This window comes from Filicampus tigris, chromosome 11 (genome assembly GCF_054856515.1).
Source record: "Filicampus tigris isolate MCC_2025a chromosome 11, RoL_Ftig_1.0, whole genome shotgun sequence".
Taxonomy (NCBI): Eukaryota; Metazoa; Chordata; class Actinopteri; order Syngnathiformes; family Syngnathidae; genus Filicampus; species Filicampus tigris.
The window spans coordinates 10,271,741-10,277,670 of record NC_141227.1 but is presented as its reverse complement, the minus strand read 5'-3'; positions in this window follow the sequence as shown (position 1 = coordinate 10,277,670).

The window sequence follows — 5,930 nt, the reverse complement described above, 5'->3', positions numbered from 1 at the left end:
CGGTCGCGGCGGAGGTTGATTTTCGTCGCACGCAGACGCACTCGCTGCGCTGCAGCCCGACTTGAAAGGGCAATAATTATGTGAGGCCGAGGCCCTAAGACGAGCGAGGCTAGAACAGACAAGGACGGGGAGGAAATGAGCTGCTGTGAGCACCCCATAATACATCACCGCAGATCTGCTGACACACCCCAGAAAGCCAGCCATTCATCAGCCCGGAGGGCCGCTCCCTCAGATACACGCCGGCGACGTTTGCGTTCAGATAGTCAAGCGTTTTACTACATCACGGCGCTGATGCTGGAACAAACCACTTGACGCCGCCTGTGTCTCCTCAGCCTGTGTTTACCTTAAATGGACTTTGTGTGCTCCTCCAGCTCACGGATACAAAGACACGCAGACCTTCATAGACACGTACAAGGCAGATCCCAACCGCCACAGAAGCAGCAACAAAAATATTTCAGCTACAATATCACTCTAGAAACAGTTGGGTTAAAAATAACACAATTTGGGGTCAAAAATGGACCGATCCAAACTTGGGTCAATTTGACCCAACTTTCTTGGTTGTTTTTCCAGAAATCAACCCCAAAAATGGGTAGTTTTGTGCAAAACAACCCCCAAAAATGGGCTGTTTTGTACAAAACAATGCAATGGGTCGATTTGACCTAATTTGTGCATCGGTCCATTTTTGACCCAAAATTGTGTTATTTTTAACCCAACTGTTGTTAGGGTGTATAGCCATAAGCAATATGCAATAACAAGAAAAATCGAAGCACTACTTCTATTGTTGATCAAATCAAAGAATGTAATTGTATTCAAGCAATAGCTTGCGCTTGTCAGAAGAGGCGAGCATCATCGAATTAGCCCCATTTTCCAATGAAGAACATAAAATGATGAGGATGTTGAAAAAATAACGTTGTAATTGGTGCAGTTATTAGATAAGCACTCAAATTTGGGGATTTGTGATCTCTTACTGAATCCAGAGCACCGTACTTTTCTTACAAACAAACTTTGTTGGTGAACGAGGCCCTGTGTTTCTCATTAAAAAAAAAAAAAAATGGAAGTCACAGTGCGGCGAACTGAAGATCCTTCTGGAGCAAAGCTGTGCTTGCTACTCAGATGTTTACTTTTAGCCTGGCTCATGCTGGGCGGTAAATCTAACTTTAGTCTGGCATGTGAGACAGGGCGACACAGCCCAAATACATACATTGGGTGGCTGGGGTGCTTGCTACAAGGACACACTCTAAAAACAGTTGGGTTATTTCATTAACCCAATTTTTGGATTGTTTGTGTTGGGTCAAAATTCTGGGTTATTTTTTATAAATTAACCCAATTGTTGGTTCAAATTAACTATATATTGGGTTTTATGCCAGTAATGTTTTCTGTTGGGTCAAAAGTAGTGTTGTTCCGATACCGATACTGGTATCGGGAAGTATCCCGATACCACATTAAAACACCGGTATCGGTATCTGCGAGTTCTTACAAATACGTGCCCATGCCAATTCCCAATGCTATACTAGTAAAAAACGTTGAATGCAGCGCTTTGTATCTTGCTGCCTGCTGCTTTTTCATGTGTGTGCGTGGGGGGTGTACAGAGATATAATGTCTGCGATATTTAACTACTTCAACATAGAAACTCCAGCTAGAGCGAATGTTGCAAGGGGCGGAACCAAAGTGGCCAGCTCCAATACGTTAAACCAGATGCAACATTTGAGAACGAAACATGTGAACGAGCACCAAGAGTTTGCGGCGGCGGCGGCGGCAGAGAGCATTAACAAGGGGAATTGACCGCAACAACAAACCCTGCTCAATTTACATTGAATGCTGCGCCTTGTACAGTATCTTGCTCATTCACGACACTGGTGTGTGGTGACTGTTCAGTATTAGCCGTCGCTATTGGCACAGAGCGGACGCTCTTAACCAATGGCGGGGCTCTTTTTTCATGTTGAGAGAAAAAAGCAGTGAGGTACAGGAGAAATAATGTCGGCGACGATATGGAACTACTGTACTTCAACATAGAAACTCCAGCGAGTACAACAGCTAAGTGCAAAATTAGCGGTGCGAAAGTTGCAAGAGGTGGAACTAAAGTGGGCAGGTTCAATACCTCAAACCTGATAAAACATTTGAGGACAAAACATGTGAACAAGCACCAAGAGCTTGCGGCGGAGGCGGCGGCAGAGGCGGCGGCGGCAGCGAGCATGAACAAGGGGAATGGACCGCAACAACAAACCCTGCTCAATTTTGGATTTTGGAGTTGATCTTGTTGGATTTTTCTACTGCTTGTTTTTGGTTTTGAAAGCGAATTTGGGAGCGGAAGTTGTTGCGATGGGTCACTAATACTCAAAACAAACTTTTATAATAATGTCCTATAGCTTTTGTAATTAATCCGACACAATCCCTCTCAAATTTCTTCATTTATCACATTGTTTTGGGAAGTACTTCACACATTGTAGTGAAATGTGCAGGAATGGTTAAAAAAAAAAGGCATTGTCTGCCATAGCTTAAATTGTATACCATTTCACAAATGTATCTATCTCATGCACTGATTTGCATTTCCTGGCTCCCCTAAATGGGTGTCCGGCTGGGCCGGAATACCCAGCTCTGACCTAATGTACATCAATCCCTACTATTATTGTTGCTGAAATTATATCAATGTCAAGAGTGATGTGCCTGAAGATAAATACACATTTTTTAAATAACCCAATTATTTGCATTGTTTTGACCCAATTTGTTGTGTTCATTTAACCCTAAAAGTTGGGTCAAAATTGAATAACCTAATTTTTTGGTTCAAACTGACCCAAGTCTGGTCCGGTCCTTTTTTAACACAACGATTGGGTCACATTTAACCCAAAAATAGTTTCTTTTTGACCCAACTGTTTTTAGAGTGCAGCTGGAAAGCCCATTTTCTGTGGAACGTATAGACTACTCGTACGTGCAGAGAACGGTATGGAGAAAACAGGCTGATCCTAAGGCTTGAATGCACATTGGTAGTAGCAGCACGCCATCTTTATCAGCTGATCCCGAGCCAGGCGTCGGGGCTTGTTGCTCATCTGAAAAAGAAGAGATCGCTCTGTGCTCGAAAGCCCAAACGCTCTTGGAAGCGTCCCATTCTTTGTCCTCGTCTCTCACTTCGACTCTTTCCCATGTTCATTTTTCATCCGCTCTCCTCATATTTTTTTTGTCCTCTTTCCTTCTTCCTCTCCTACCTCCCTCCTTCCCGCCCTCTCTCAGCTGCTCCACTTACAAGATTTGGCAGCACTCCAAGATCTGAGAAAAACATTGAGGCATAGCTTGGTTTGATGTCTGGAAAGAGAGGGAGGGAGGGAGGGAGGGGGTTGGAGGAAGAGAGCGAGAAAGAGTCCTCATTTCCATTTCACAGACTTGATTCATAGCAACACGGCAACAGAAGTGTAAGAATGTATAGTGAGTGAGTGACGGCCAGGCGGAGAGAAATGTAAAGAAACGGCAGACATGTTTGCAGAACACGAGTAAAAATATAGATTTGCATGACCTCGGCTTCTCGCAAAGCTAAACTCGCTGAACCCTACCACGGAGAGAGAAGGCCAATTTGGCTCACGGCATTGTAATCAACTTAACATGGTTGGCTTTTATGGCCCGACCAGCCAATTGAAAAGCCAGCCAAGAATCTGAAGGGACGTTTTACACATCCAGCCATGCTCCTCCTAATTGCCGGTTGGAGCTCCAACTTCTCCCTCCTCCTGTTCCCTCTTTCCTTTCCTGCGCCTTCACAAGAAAGCCTTCATTACGGGCCTCGCAGGAGGCTGAGCCCAACTCCAAAGGGAAACTTTGATTGATGAAAAAAAGAGGCCGATGTGAGTGTGTCCTCAATACAACATTTGCTGTGACCTTGTTTTCCCTGACAGGTCTAAATTTAAACCAAGCGGATCAGTTATACAGCGAGAGGGGAAATGTGGTCCAGATTCTCCTTTTGGCACATTATTGTGCTAAACATAGATAGGTTAGTGAAACAGCTGGCAACATGTATTACTTCACTGTCCCCCCCACCCCACTTACTCATTTACCCGCTTTAACACCTTCAAAGTAATTCTATTGATGGAAAAGCAGAGGAGGTTTAGTTCCACAAGGATTTACACACATTCAATCCCACATTGACATTTTTTACTTTTGAACATAATTACATTCTCCTTGTTCTACTGCACACGCTGTTAAAGTGTGTGACCAAACAACCAAACAAAACGCGCCACGTAACATCATGTTTTCAGTGATTGTCTCCATTGTCAGCCAGGAGTGACCTTCAAAACATTCACTTCCTCTTTAGACCAAAAATTCCCCCATTACGCATTCTGGACACGAGCCACAGCGCCGGCAACCTGGCATTATGAACATAATGTTTTGAGCAGATGATAAATGCATATTTCAACTGAAGCCAGTCTGATGACTCACACAAGGTCAAAATGAGGGGGTAAATTTACCATGAAACGATCATTGATGCTGAATTAAAGGCAAAATATACAGGCAATGCTTTCAACATTGTGAATTTTGCAGAAACGTATAGTTTTACCTTGCTACACATTATTACAAGCTAACAGGAACAATAACACAAACGACTCTGAAATATCAATTCATCATAGAGAGCTATTGTTACACAGAGAGGGACATTTCAAAACATTTAGCGTAGTTTGTAATGTGTTTATATGAAAAGTGACAAAACAATCCAAAATGTTATACACACAGCGACCATTCGAATAAAGTAGACACGTCCAGTTTGCTTATGCAAGTCAACGAGTGCACTTCTAGCTCTAAGTGTTTTTCCAGAGACAACAAATATGAACTGTGACCTACCCAGGTTGTGGCCTCACAACCCCCATCAACATCTTTGCGTAAGGCTGCATGCCGACCTACAGTTTAGTTAACCATTAAGCGGCGAGGCGGTGAGGCAACAGACTGGCCAATGTGTTATTGCCTCTCACTTAGCTTGATGAACAGGGGCCCTGTCACATATATCCATCAAACAGCCAATGCGGGATTTTATGACCATTGATTAAACAATATGCCGCAGTGATAAAGAATGTGGCTCGCTATGATATTTTACAGCATATGTACTTTGTTTGTACGTTCCGCTACAGCCGCAGCATCAAACTAAAGTTGTCACTTTGAAGTAGCCAAACGGAATGAATGAATTTGCCCGGAGAGACGACAGTTTTGCTAACACTTGGCTGAGATGTCAGTTTAGCATAAAGTGGCAAGATAGCGTCGGAGCCAGGTCTCGTCAGCAGATTAAACATTAAATAACTCCCTGAAGGTAAGTAACACAAAGCCAAATGAAGGCCGGTGAGACATTAACAGAATATTGTCCCAGCATGCCTTAGTAGTATAAACAAAAACAACATCATAATAGTTTAATGCGTTTTTTTTTTTTTTGGCTATTTACTAACTTGTCTCCATTATGTCTCCGTATATGAATCATGCTAGCATCTGCTGTGCACCCGTTTTACAAGACATGATGCAACACCAGTGCACTGTTTTATGGCACAGACACTTACCGTCGATACATTATCGCCGTATTTGTCACAGCGCTTGCTATTTTAGTGAACAAACACGTATCGGTCCGGTTGCGATAACGCTTAATGGCAGTGGTTACAAATGTTCCTTTGTGTGCTAATGTGCAAACTACCACACACACATCGCTAATCTTGCCAGCCATTCCATTATGAAGCACAAGTGGGTCAAAGTCCTGATTCATAAAATAAAGTGCACATTGACTGGTAGATGGCGGGAGTGTGACTAGCTAAAGCGCTGACCTTTATCAAACTAGGCTGTGTTTCTGGTTTTAAAGTCCAAGTGATAAGCGGCTGATAAGAACGCCAGTAAACGGAAAGGGGCTATAAACAAACTGCGGTCTTTAAAATGGCACGTATTGAAAGACGTGTATCATAAAAGGTTTTTATCTGCTT